The 13,237-nt window shown below is 51.1% G+C and overlaps 1 protein-coding gene and 1 pseudogene across 1 annotated transcript in view; both read left to right on the top strand.

The window, feature by feature from the left end:
- Positions 1–9,911, top strand: part of LOC131588642 (zinc finger protein 850-like) — a 141,671-nt pseudogene extending 131,760 nt beyond the window's left edge.
- Positions 1–12,097, top strand: part of LOC131588454 (zinc finger protein 664-like) — a 167,813-nt gene extending 155,716 nt beyond the window's left edge. Inside the window, exon 3 of the mRNA XM_058857327.1 lies at positions 12,003–12,097. The gene's annotated coding sequence lies outside the window, so the exon portion shown is untranslated. The remainder of the gene's footprint in view (positions 1–12,002) is intronic.
- The last annotated feature ends 1,140 nt before the right edge of the window (positions 12,098–13,237 follow it).

Genomic DNA, 13,237 nt, shown 5'->3' with positions numbered 1-13,237 from the left:
CAAATTTTACACTGCTGGAGGTTTCCTGCCATCTTTCTTCATCTTCAGCTTTGTTTTCCTGAAATTCTCATCTTCTCCCTATTTGCAGAAGTTCATGCTCTCCCTTGAATGGGGACGTTTTCCAAATTGGGCATAAGGTGGGGAGGCCTAAAGTAATCTCTTTTACTTTTTCACCTACAGGCAGATGTGTTGTCCAGGTGCCATCGCTTGCTGCCCATCCAAATTGGCCTGGACTCTGAATTGTACTTGTGCTCCATATTACCTTTTGGATCACTTGTCCTGTCTTGTCATTTATTTCACCTTGTTTATGTTTGATTCCTCTGCAGGCACATCCAATTTGCAGAGCTACCACAAGTGGTGGCATTTGTTTTATTTCTTCATCATCAGAAGTACAGTCCTAAGTTTTGTTCCATACCCACCAATTGACTTTGTCTGCCTCCATTCTACTACTGGTTGCAGTGTTCCATACCCCTGGATCTGTTTCATTTTCAGAGCCTTCCCACTTAATGCACCAAGGGCTATCTGCCATAGATTGGAATTTCTGAAGCACACTCATTGACCATGCACTGTCCCAAGCTTCAGCCCGATCTTTTCCTTCCTGTCCTTCACACTTCCACTTTGATACTGAAATCTTTTCTTTAATGACCTTTGCTATCTTTTCATAACACCATCCATAATTCCCTAATCCCCCATCCCAGCCTAGTTTTGGTTCATACTTTCCTCCATTTTCATGACAATCCCATGTAGATGAATACTTTGGCTTCACAGCATTTTCAAACACTGTCTTATTTGGGTACTCGTAATCTATTTGCAATACATAGCTCACATTTTCATTTTTATTCTTTTGTATTTCAGGAAATTTTGATGTTATAATTCCCCAATTTATTGGGTCTCCTGCTGCCTTTGGTATTGGCAGACAGGCAGTTATTTTGCTGCTGTTTTGCATCTTGGCAAAATCTTTAATTAATCTAATCATCCCATTTTCTGTCTGAATAGTATTAGAGACTTTTATCACTTGTGTTTCTGGCTGCACCCCCACATCCCTCTTCATTCTAAAACGAAGAGTTGTCAGCTGATCCTTTTGCATTTCACATCCCAAGGTAACATTGATTCCAGCTGATGGCACTAAAGGCCATAAAATAATCACCATTCCAGTCACCAGCAACCTAGACATTTGAAACAATCAAACCCGCTTTATCTGCAGCTTTGTTGGCCCCACAGTTTGTGCAGTCCACCGTGCAGGGGAAACCTTCTTCACTCTGGTGTAATGTATACAGGGATCCAGTCCAGCTCCTTTGACTGCTGTCAAGGTAGTTAACAGTACCTGATAGGGTCCATTCCACCTTTCTTTTAATGGTTCTTCGTTCCAGCTTTTAACGTACACTTCATCTGCCGGGGGGATGTCATGAACTGGATTCTCAAGAGTCAGCGGCCTGTTCCACACAAGGGTGCTCCGAAGTCGAGCTCGAGCTTTTGCAAGAGACAGAACATAATTCTACACCTCTTGCTTCCCTGTAACATGTACATTTGGATTAGGTTGAGGGGATTCATATGGTTTCCCATCCAATATCTCATAAGGACTGACTGACATCCCGCTTCTAGGCTTTATCCGAATCCTCAGCAGTGCTATTGGTAAAGCTTGTGGCTGCTGCAATTTAGCCTCTTGGCATATTTTGCTGATTTGCCTCTTCAATGTCTGATTCATCCTCTCCACCTGTCCACTGGATTGGGGTCTCCATGGTGTATGGAGATGCCAAGCTATTCCCAGTAACCTACTCACCTCCCTCACTACTGTGGCTGTGAAATGTGGGCCCCTATCTGATGATATTCCTAGAGGCACCCCAAATCTTGGAATGATTTCTTGCAGTAACCACTTGACTGTCTCCTTTGCTTGATTTGTGCTACAGGGAAGAGCTTCTGGCCATCCTGAAAATGTGTCAATCCCTACCAATAGATATTTGTATTCTCATGTTCTTGGTAATTCTACAAAATCTACTTGCCAATAATCTCCTGGTTCTACTCCTACCCAAATTTTCCCTAATTGTGCCTGTCATCTAGCCACTGGATTGTTCTTTAAGCAAATTTCACATTTTGACATTACTGATTTTGCCATTGTTGACATTTGTACTGAAATTAAACTTTGTTTTAACAATTTCACCAGTGCCTCTGCACTCCAATGACATTTGTTATGTTTAATTTGTAGAACTTCTGTCATTATCGAGGGGGGTACCACTACTTGTCCCTGTGTAGTCACATACCACCCTTCTGAATTCTTCTGTGCATTCAGTGAGCGTCCCAATTTCACATCTTTTATTGAACATTTTGGTTCTGGGGGTAAATTGAATTGAGATACATTAGTTTTTAAAGGTATCAATGCCATTGCAGTTTGTACTTCTCGAGCAGTTTGTTGGGCTGTCCAGTCTGCTTTCCGATTTCCCTCATGAATTTTGGAGTTTCCTGATTGGTGAGCTTTGCAGTGCATGATTGCTACTTGCTCAGGCTTTTATACTGCTTTTATTAATTGCAGGACTGCATCTTGATGTTTAATGTGTGTGCCTTGAGGAGACAGCAGTCCTCTTTCTTTCCACAGTGCCCTGTGTACATGCACCACTCCAAAAGCATGTTTTGAATCAGTCCAGATATTTACTTTGTTCCCTTCACTCAGCTCTAATGCCCTGGTTAAAGCAACCAGTTCTGCTCGTTGGGCAGATGTGTTTGCTGGTAAGGAAGAAAGCTGGATTCAAAAGGTTAGCTGTCTTTAGTGTGACATCATCCTGCAAAGTTGGGATTAACTGGAATTTCATCATCCAGCTTGGAGATAGCCAATGGCTCCCTTTTGTTCTAAAACAGTGGTCACCATGTGTGGCACATAGACATCTGTGTGTCTACCCATCGTGAGTTTCCTGGCTTCTTGGATCAGCATCACAGTGGCTGCAACTGCCCGCAGGCATGAAGGCCATCCGGCACTCACGTTGTCAAGTTGTTTGGAAAAGCAGCCTACCAGCCTTTTCCAGCTTCCCAAATGTTGGGTCAGCACTCCCAGTGCTGGGTGTGATCTTTCATGCACAAACAGCTGAAAATCTTTGGATAGATCAGGCAATCCTAACACCGGAGCTGTTGTCAATGCCTCCTTCAGTTTGAGGAAGGCCTCCTTCTGTGGTTTGCCCCAGGTAAGCGGTTGTGTCTTCTGGGCTTCATACAGGGGTTTTGCAATTAGTCCATAGTCCATGATCCACAGGTGGTACCACTCTGTCATCCCAAGGAAAACTTGTAGCTCATGTAGGTTCTGGGGTTCTGGAATGGCACAAATGGCTTGAATACGATTAGTACCCAGCTTACACTGTCCTTGTGAGATTTCACACCCCAGGTAAATCACAGTCTGCTGGGAAATTTGTGCCTTTTCTTTAGACACCTTATATCCTCCCATTCCCAGCTGATTTAAAATTTCAATTGTTACCTTTATGCAGTCTGTTGAGATGTTAAACACATCTCTGCTGAGTGGTGGAAAAGAAACATTAAAATTCCTTTCCCCAAGGCAAAGGCAAACCTAGTGTGACGAGATTAATAAGTTTTTAAGCCATTTTAAAGTTCGTCTGTTCTGCCAGCAGCTAATCCTGGGCAGGGCAGAGTGTGAGTGTCATCGAGAGGCAGAGTGGAATTGTCCCGGTGCCTTCCCCAGCAGCTGTGGCGAGGGCAGGCACAGAAAGGGCTGAAGCTGCAAGAGTGAGAGCAAGGATTGTCCCGCAGTGGCTGGAGATGGCAAAGGAGGGTGGCCAGGCCGAGGATTTGAGCAGAGGATCTGTGGGCAGGCCCAGGGGCTTCCCCCGCTGGGGAGCCCTGGCTGCTGCTGCGTTGCCTTCAGTGCAGGCTCAGGGGTGGCCTGTTTAATATTCCCTTGCAATTCAGATTTCTGAGTCTGGAAGAGCCATGGCTGGGGCATCAATAATTTTATTTTTTTCATTTTGTTAAATTTTGTTCTCTTTCTTATGTCCACCCCGTAACATTGAGAATATCTGGGAGTAAAAAAGTCACACAGTGTTGTGGCTAGAAGAGAGAATCCTCAATCCAGCTCCTGCAATTCCCTGTTAATGATAAGAATAATTCCATCTCCATTTTAGTCCTGGGAAATGTTATTTCTGAGATTCCCTGGACCCTCTCAGGGTCAATATACCACAAGCCTTCAGTCAAAATAGGTCTCAAATATTTAAACATTTTCTCCACTATTTGAACTTTTCCGTCAGATACTCAAAGCTGCTTTTTTGCCTGAAAATGAAGCCATTTCACAGAGGTTTCCTCTACCTCTTCTCCTTGTCCTCCTGACTGGATCAAGCCATCCACATCCTGCATTAAGCCAGTCCCTGGGGGTGAGGTCAATTCCTTTGATATTTCCTGCAAGGCTTGCCCCAATCAGGCTGGTGCTTCCGTGCATCCCTGCAGAAGGACTGTCCATGTCTTGAGCATTTTCCCTTCTACCTCTTGTTGCCAGCCCAAGGCAGAATTCTGTTTGCATCCTGTGGAAGTGGGCAGATCCCCAGAAAGCATCTTTTGCATCAGGTTCTGAATGGCAGCAGTGTGAGGAGGGCACCTGGTTGAGGATGGTGTAAGGATCTGAGAGTGTGGGGTGCCTCGGTTTCATCATCTCATTTCTTCTTCTTGGGTCCTGCAGCATTCTGTGGATTCCATTGGATTTCTTGTTTGGCAGGATAGGAGCATTCTAGGGAGCCATCCCTGGCTCCCCAAGCCGTGCCTTGAGCAGGACTCACAGACAGGCTGTGAGCCCTTCCTTCCCTCCCTTGGAACAGGGGATTGCTTTTCGACACCTCTTGTCCTGGTTGCTTCAGGGAAATTTGGAGAGGCTCCATATCTAATTTTGCCAATTTCCCTGGGGCTGCCCGCACTTGTGGGTTCACTTCAGCCGTGGCTCTGCCAGACATTTGACACAGAGGTACAACAGAACCAGCCTCTGTATCACCTTTTGCAACATTAATTTGCATTTCCAGTGTAGCCATCAAATCCCTTCCCAGTAAATTACAATCACAATTGTGAGCAAATAAAAATTCCTGCATTTTAAACCCATCCCACACATTGGTTAATAGTGGCTGAATAAAACACACCCACTCATCTTTCCCACTTAGTCCCTTAATTATTTAAATATTCCCTAAGACCTTTAGGTGTAAGATTGTGAGTGGATGGAGAGGCCCCTGTGTCCATCAGGAAAGGTCTCCTCTGGATCCAGAGCCACCCTGAATGTTCCCAAGGGCTGCAGTGTGGTGGGTCCCTGGTGGAATGGGAGCTGTGAGACCGCTAAGAATCCGTGTCCATCAAGGGCTGGACTTGCTGGTGCTGAGGGTGCTCCTGTCTGTGCTTGCAGTGTCCTTGTGCCCTGCAGCTGGAAGGCTGATTCCTTGCCAGGGGCTGTTTGGGTGGGCTGTCCCCTGGCCAGGAGGGCAATGCCTGTGCCAGGTGCTTGTGGCCGAGGGTGTCCCCTGGGTGCTGGGGCCCCCTTGGGCCCTGGGCTTAATCCCTCAGGGGCTGTAGGAACTGTGCCATGGCCTTTGCCTTCAGCTTGGCCTTTTGCTCATCCCTTGCTGCATTCAGCTGCTGAGCCTTTGGGAGCAAGTGCTGCAGGGGCTTCTTGTGGCCCTGCTGCAGCCCCCCTCAGTGCCTGTGGGTGCTCATCGTGTGGCAGCTGCTGAGCTTTCTGCAAAATCCTTCCTTTCTGCAGGGACCCAGCACAAAATGCTTAAAAGATCATCTGGATCCTTGCAGGTCTAATCTCCATTTCTAAGCTGTTCCTTCCTGGTGCTGGCTGTGCTGAGGCTCCCCTCCCCAGCCCGTATCCCAGAGCCGGTCCCTGTCCTGCCGCAGTGTCCAAAGGCGGCCCCCCCGGCGGGCAGGGCCGGCAGCTCCACGGGGCCGGGCAGCGGCCGGGGCGTCCCGCAGCCTCCTGGGGGCCGGGGGCCACTGCCGGCCCTGCCCGGGGGGTGCTGGGGTCAGGCAGCGCCCGGCGCTGAGCCCCGGCTGCCCCACAGCCCCGGCCCGGCCCCACAGCTCCCCACAGGCCCCCAGCCCGTGCTCCCGGTGCCGCAGCTCTGCGCCCGCTCCTGCCGCTCCCAGCTCAGAGAAACCCCCTGAAATCCTCACCTCCTTGTTTTCCTGTCCTGGAAAACTGGGATACAAAGCATCTGAGTCAGCTGGCAAATTCTGAGGATAAGACCCTTCTGAAAAACATCCCAATCCTCAGTATTTCTTTCTTCCTCTTCTTTTCCATCATCATTTTTCTTACCCCATAGATTCCTCCTGCTGCTTCTTGCCTTAAGCACATTCCTGCACACTCCCCTTCAGCCAATCCCTTCCCAGCACACCAACACCATCCATCCCCTGTTGTCTAAATCCCTTCTGGACTTCCCTTCCTGCCCCCCTGGGTGTCCATGTCCTTAATTCCCTCTGGGAGAATGTGCGAACGACCTCCACATGCTCCCAAGGGAGCCTTGAGAGATATTTTGGGATCCTGATCCCTTTTGCTGGGACCCCATTCTGGCTTTCCCTTTTGTCCCCTCCCTGGGTGCCCTGCCATGTTTACTCCCCGAAGATCCCACTGTAGTCACTGCTGAGATTTTCAGTGCTCTCTCCCTGCCGACTCTTGAGAGCCCCCCTGATCCGTCCCTCGTCTGTCTCCTGCTCACTCTCGGGTACCCAATCAATCCCCGGTGCCGCCGCCAGCCGAGGGAGCCGATCCCCCAAACTGGGTGAGGCACCTTCAGCTGCACTCAGTGCCCGCCGGCCCGGACGGTGGAAGGAATTGCGGAGGAGCCCCAAGGTGTGTGGAAAAATTGACATCCCAGAGGTTTCTGTCCACAAGGAAGACAGAGGAGTCCTGTAACAGTAATTTCATTCATAAAAAAGGATGAGGCCCTGGGACATTTCTAATGAGATTTCTCCAGTTGTTGGCAGACACAGCCTCCTTTTCATCCGAATTTTCTTGGCCACATCTCCCTCTCCCTTTCCCCATTGGCTGAAGTACTGGAGAGGTACAGACTGCCCAATGCACCTCCTACATACCCCCTTAATATGCACCCCACTTTTGTATAGCTAACGATATTGATGGCTGCGTTAAGTCTTTGTTGTTCTTCTGGAAGTTGATGAATTTAGCAGGACCTTGGCTGAGCAGCAGTCTGTGTCATCAATTAATAACATTTTGTGCAGCTGATGGCTCCTCCTGTCACTTCGTTATGTCCACGTCCCTGGCCCGATGTGCAGTGAGGTTGACGGGATCAGTTTGTAAAGAGCCTTTGTTGTTGTTCCTTTGCTGGGGTTCCCCCGTTTTGGGGCCATCCCCCCTGGAGCAGGGTGTCCCCCCTTGGTGCAGGCGCAGGGCTCAGGCAGGGCTGAGGCAATCAGAGCGCGCGGCGCTGATGACTCATCAGTGTCCAGGCAGAGCCGCAGCTGCCAGCGTTCCCCAGCTGGAGCCCAGCTGCGCCCCTCCCCCCCGGGCCTTGGCGCCCCCCTTGAGGGGAATTTGGGGAGGTGGGAGGGGGGAGCGCCAAGGCCGGGCCCCCCCGCGCTGTGGTGGCGGGAGCGGCTGCAGTGGGGAGCGAGTGCGGGCGGAAGCGGCCGAGAGCCCAGCGCTGCCCCAGGCCGAGCTGGCCCAGCTCCATCCGTGCCCCTGCGGTGGGATGCTGTGGGACTGGGGGGGAAGAGGGAGGCGGCAGTGGGTGCTGGGCCTGGGGGCAGGAGGAGAAGGGAAAGAGAAGCAGGGTTGAAGACCAGAATGGTCAAAAAATTCACGTGGGAGGACAAGGTGGGATTGTGCAGGAGGAGTAGTAGTAGGAGGAAGTGGAGTGTGAGGATGCATAGGGAGACATGAGGAGGAGGAGCAGGAAGAGGAAGCAGCAGAAGGTTCCTCCCTCCCTGTGTGTGCAGTCCCAGGAGTGTTTCCCTGCCCACAGTCAGCAGGTGACTGCAGAGGGGGATCCATGATTTTCACAGGTCTGAATCTCGGTGTTTCTGAGTTTTATTGGGCTAAATGTTGGTGGTTTGTTTTTTTGCAGGGGCTGAATCTTTTTATTCTGGAGGAGGTTTGACTGAATTTGGTTTTTGGGTAGTTTTTGATCTGTGTTTTTATGTTTGGAGGATGTTTGGGCTGAATCTTGGTGTGTAGTAGGCTCTTACAGACACAAGATGCCAAATTACTTCCTTAGATGAACTTGGGCAAGGAGGAATCCCCAGCCCAAAGCGCTGTCCTCTTGTTTTTTCCCCAAACCAGGATTTTCATTCCCTCACCCTGGCCAGATGGAGGAGGAGGAAAAGCCCCAGAGATCCCACATGAGGAAGGGCTGCAAACCCAGTCCAGGGAGCTGCAGGGAGGAAAGATCCCCCCAGTGCCAGGAACACGGCCAGAGATCCAGCCAGAGCTCAGAGCTGGGGGAGAAGCCCCACAAGTGCTTGGAATGTGGGAAGGGCTTCAGAAAGAGCTCCCAATTGATCGAGCACCAGAGGATCCACACTGGGGAAAAGCCCTACGAGTGTGGGGAATGTGGGAAGAGCTTCAGCCACAGCTCCAACCTGAGGAGTCACCAGATGATCCACACTGGGGAACGGCCCTATGAGTGTGGGAAATGTGGGAAGAGCTTCAGAGATATCTCTCACCTGATGACACACCAGGTGATCCACACGGGGGAACGGCCCTACACCTGCTTGGAATGTGGGAAGAGCTTTGGATGGAGCTCTGACCTGAGAAAACACCAGCGCATCCACACTGGGGAGAGGCCCTACAAGTGTCCCGAGTGTGGGAAGAGGTTTCGGACCAGCTCCCATGTCCTCCAGCATGAACGGATTCACACAGAGGAGAGGCCCTTCCGCTGCCCCGACTGCGGGAAGGGCTTCAAGCAGAACGGCAACCTCACCGTCCACCGGCGCATCCACACTGGGGAGAGGCCCTACGAGTGTCCCCAGTGTGGGAAGAGCTTCTCACAGAGATCTAACTTGACCCAACACCAACAGAGGCACCAGTAAGGGAAGCCCTGCGAGTGCCCCGAGTGCGGGAAGAGCTTCGTGCGCTGCTCCAGCTCCATCCCCCATGGGAGGATCGGCGTTGGATGATCTCCAGTGATCCCCGTTGGGCAGAGCCCTGGTGATCCGTGGTCCTGGTGATCCGTGTTGGGAAGACACCTGGCTGGGAGGCTCCACATCTTCCTGGCTCCCTGTGGGCACCTGGATGAAAGCAGGGGAATGAAAGTCCATCAGGACACAGACCAACAATGGGAATTGTTGACTTTCAATCCTCGAGAACCTTTTGCCTCAGGAGCGGTGTGGGCAGAGAAAAGGGGGTGACACCGGGCTTGGGGGGCTCAAGGGGAGCACACACACTCTGTGGAGGGGGAGGACACCACTCCCGGGATCCCCCCTCACCTTCCTGCACAGGCAGAAGCCGAGCCCCAGTGCCAGGAACATGGAGACTCCAATCCCCGTCAGCCTCTTGCTGTGGGCAGCGTTTGACAGCATCTCTGGGGGGTCTGCAGAGGTCAGGACCCCCAAAACCTCTCACAGACCTCCCAAGCCCCTCCAAGGACCCTCTCAGTCTCTGTCAGCCCATCCAGGACCCTCTGAAACCTTTTTTGGAGTCACTAATTTTAAACAATTAAGAATTAGAGAATAATTAGAGATCTTGGCTAGAGATCGGCCTTGCTGGAACTAGTTAGAGTTAGTGATTAAGTGAGAAGCAGGATTTGAGATAATGAATCTTGAACTTAGGTAAAAAATTACTTGTCATTGTATGTTTGTTCAGCTGTGCTTATAATGAGAAAAGAGGAACTGATAAACGGGTTCAGGAAGATCACAGACCTTACATCTGGAAACCCATTTCAAAGTCACAAGGGAGGAAATTGGAGTTGTGCCAAATGTCATTTGTAATATCAACCATTGTAACTGTATAAAGGTGAGAGTGAGGAAGAGCGGTTTTCCTTCATCTCTTGATGACCCCTCCTTGCCAAAACAACCCCCTCTTCAAATTACAGAGCCAACCACAAAGGCATAATGACATTTTAAATTCATTGCCATGAATTTTAATCCGAAGTGGAGCATGGGAGGTGTTAGCATTGTGAATATATATTAGTATTAATATGTATTAGTATTTTGGATATTCAAGACTTTTGTAAATAAATAGACACTGGAATCTTTTGTAAACTTGCAGTGCGCATTAAGGGGTGACTCCCTCACTCGCCCAGTGCTGTGATTAAACATCCACTTTGTAACTTTAAACTGTTGGAGAGGTTTTTTTGTCCGTTAACAGATTGATGTTGATACCAGATCAATATTGCTATTTTGGTAAATCACTGCCAGTCTCTTCCCAGCCTCCCCAGGACCCACCAGAGCCCCTCCTGTTCCTCTCAGGATCCCACAGCCCCCTCCCAATTTCCCTCCACTGCCCCAGGACCCCCAAACCCTCTCCCAGTCCTTTTCCAGCACCACCAGGATTCATCAAGTCCCCTCCCAGTCTCTTCCCAGCGCAACCAACCTCATCCCAATCCCTGCTTTCCAATCCCCAATCTCCTTCCAGCTCCTCCAGGCTCACTCAAATCGCTCCCAGTGACACCCAGCACCCCCAAACTCCCTCCCAGTGTCCACCAGGACCCCCAGAACCCCATCACAAACTCCCCAACATCCTCCAGTCCTTTTCTCAGCCATTCTTGACCCCCAAACCCCTCTCCCAGTTTAAACCAGTCTATCTCAAACTCCCTCACAGTTCCTTCCAGCACACCCCAATCCCCCTCTGGGCCCCCCCAGTGCCTCCCCCGCTGCCCCCGGCGCTGTGGGGGCCGGGCCGTGCCCCAGTGCCGGCTCAGGGGGTGCTCCAGGCTGACGTGCTCCACCTGGCAGCTGGAGCTGAGCCCGCATTGCCGGGGGCGGTTTCCAGCAGCACCAGGAGCTGCTGGCTCCAGTCCCCGCTGGGGAGCGCGGCAGTGGCCAGCACGTGGCCCGAGAGCTGCTGCTGGCCCTGGGAGCAGCTCAGCTGGATGTGGGCAGGGGAGAAATCCATCAGGGAGCAGAGCAGGCGGCCGGGGCCGGGCTGGGAGCTCCAGGGCACCAGCGAGATGGACACGCTGGGGACACTGGGAGAGAGTGGAGACAGACTGGGATCAGCTGCGGAGGAACTGGGAGAGATGGGTGAAGAGTGGTGTGGCATTGGGAGGGACTGGGAGTGGACTGGGAGGGACTGGGCTGTCACTGAAAAAAATCAGAGCGGATACTAGGACACTGGATGAGGATTTGTAGGTCTGGGAGTGAAGTGGGAATGAACTCGGAATAGACTGGGAATGGGCTAAAAGGGAGTGGGGGGGACTCTGGGGCCTCTGGGAGGGACTGTGGTGGCACTGGGCGGGACTGTGGTGGCACTGGGAGGGACTGGGAATGAAGTGCGCGGCACTGGGAGGCCGAGTCCAGCGCGGGGCTCTCGGCTCTGTGGATCTGCCCGGCAACTGATGAGTCATCGGAGAGACGCGCTCTGATTGGCTGAGGGGCGGCAGATCCACGGAGGAGCGAGATGGTTCGGGGGGCATTTGGGGCGACGGGGATGAGCTAGAACAGGCTGGGATGGACTGGGAGAGCCACGGGAGCCACTGGGAGGCCGCAGGGATGGGCACATGGAAGGCTGAGGGCTCTGGGGAGATTCCCAGGGAGGTTTGGAGGGACTTCTCCCTGCCCTTGTCCCTACACACGAGGACTTGGATTTGTTTCAGTTCAGTGGAATTCATGGTGATTTGGGGGGAGCTGGAGCAAAGCAGCTGGAAAGCACAGTGGGCTTGAGAGGGACTGAACCAGGGCAGGAGTTGGGGCTGCCTCGAGTGAGCTCTCACAGTGTGAATCTTCATGGGGTCTTTCTAAGGGAATTTTGTTGAATTTTTACATTCATTATTAAAAAGCAGAGTCAGAAGTGGAGCTCTGCTTTCAGCTTGAAATGAGGGGATGGAACATGGGCACTGGGACTTCTGTAACCTTGTAAGAACCGGTCTGAAGATTCTCTCATCTGTCTCACAGCCATCTCAAGGACAGAGACTGAGACCCTGAATATCACAAGGGACTTGGCTTGGGGGTTTGGGCCTAGCTGAGGTGGATGTTTGCTAAGTGATTGTTTGCAGGTGGTTGCACGGTACACTGCCCTTGTTCCTGTTGGTGAGCAGAGGTTTGTGCGTGGTACCCTGTGCAATGGGTTTTCTACGACACATTACCCTCGTTCCTGCTGGTGAGCAAAGACTTGCAAGACATGGATCGCTCTGTACCCTACACCTGCTGCCTACGCAATGGAATTAATCACAATGATCATCAATCTCCTCTGTTTTTGGCCCTGCGCCCCTCGCTTTGCAAAAGACTATAAAATTATATCCCAAATTTACCTTCCTTTGAGATCTCCCCAGCGGACAGAAGACTCTGCGTCGTTGGACGGCTGAGTGGACTTCGACGTTGGTTGCTATAATCCCCTTACTCTCTTTTCCTTATGCTTTGCTTTCTCCTCTTTTCTCTCTATCGCATATTAGTGCTGATGAGCACTCAATAAAGTGTGTTTTGCTGTTTAAGTCCTTGGTTTGCTGATAATCTTTTGTACTCTAAGACCGACTAAAAGAACCACATCACGAATCCCACCTTGCGGATCGTGACATAAATTGGTGTCACGGACAGGATTCTGAGAGACAGAAGGGGTTGCAGGTTGTTGTGCAGTCTGGATCAGGGGAAGGACATTTCGCTTCAGCCGCCCCTAGCCTGCCACGCTGGTGAGCAGTGTCTAGAAAGCAAGGGAGGTGACTCGAATTTCTCACAAACTGCACACGCCCAGGTGAAAAGCACCCCTACTCATTTGAGGGCTCTGTCTGCAGAATTTTACACAGGACCTTTGAGTACAAAAGGTGGGACTTACTGATTTTATATGTTGACTGCTTGGTGTAGTGGAGAGACAACCTGAATTTTGAACTAAAGGAGTGCCTCCCAAGCAGATTTGGTCTCTCCACCCACGGCAGGGAGGAACACAGCGTTGGCTGTGTCTGATGTAGTGTGACTGAGTTTTACCTCCCTGTAGTGGTTCTGTGCAGTGTTGTGTGTTTTTGATGAATTCTGACTGCTTGGTGTAGTGAAGAGACAGCCTGAATTTTGAATTAAAGGAGTGCCTCCCAAGCAGATTTGGTCTCTTCATCCATACAGGGACGCGAAGGGTGACGTGGCAAAGGCTGCGTTTGTGCGTAACTTA

Source organism: Poecile atricapillus, chromosome 26, assembly GCF_030490865.1.
Source record: "Poecile atricapillus isolate bPoeAtr1 chromosome 26, bPoeAtr1.hap1, whole genome shotgun sequence".
In the NCBI taxonomy this organism is placed as follows: domain Eukaryota; kingdom Metazoa; phylum Chordata; class Aves; order Passeriformes; family Paridae; genus Poecile; species Poecile atricapillus.
Note: the sequence above shows the minus strand (reverse complement) of the source record. Positions and strands in the feature narration are given on the sequence as shown.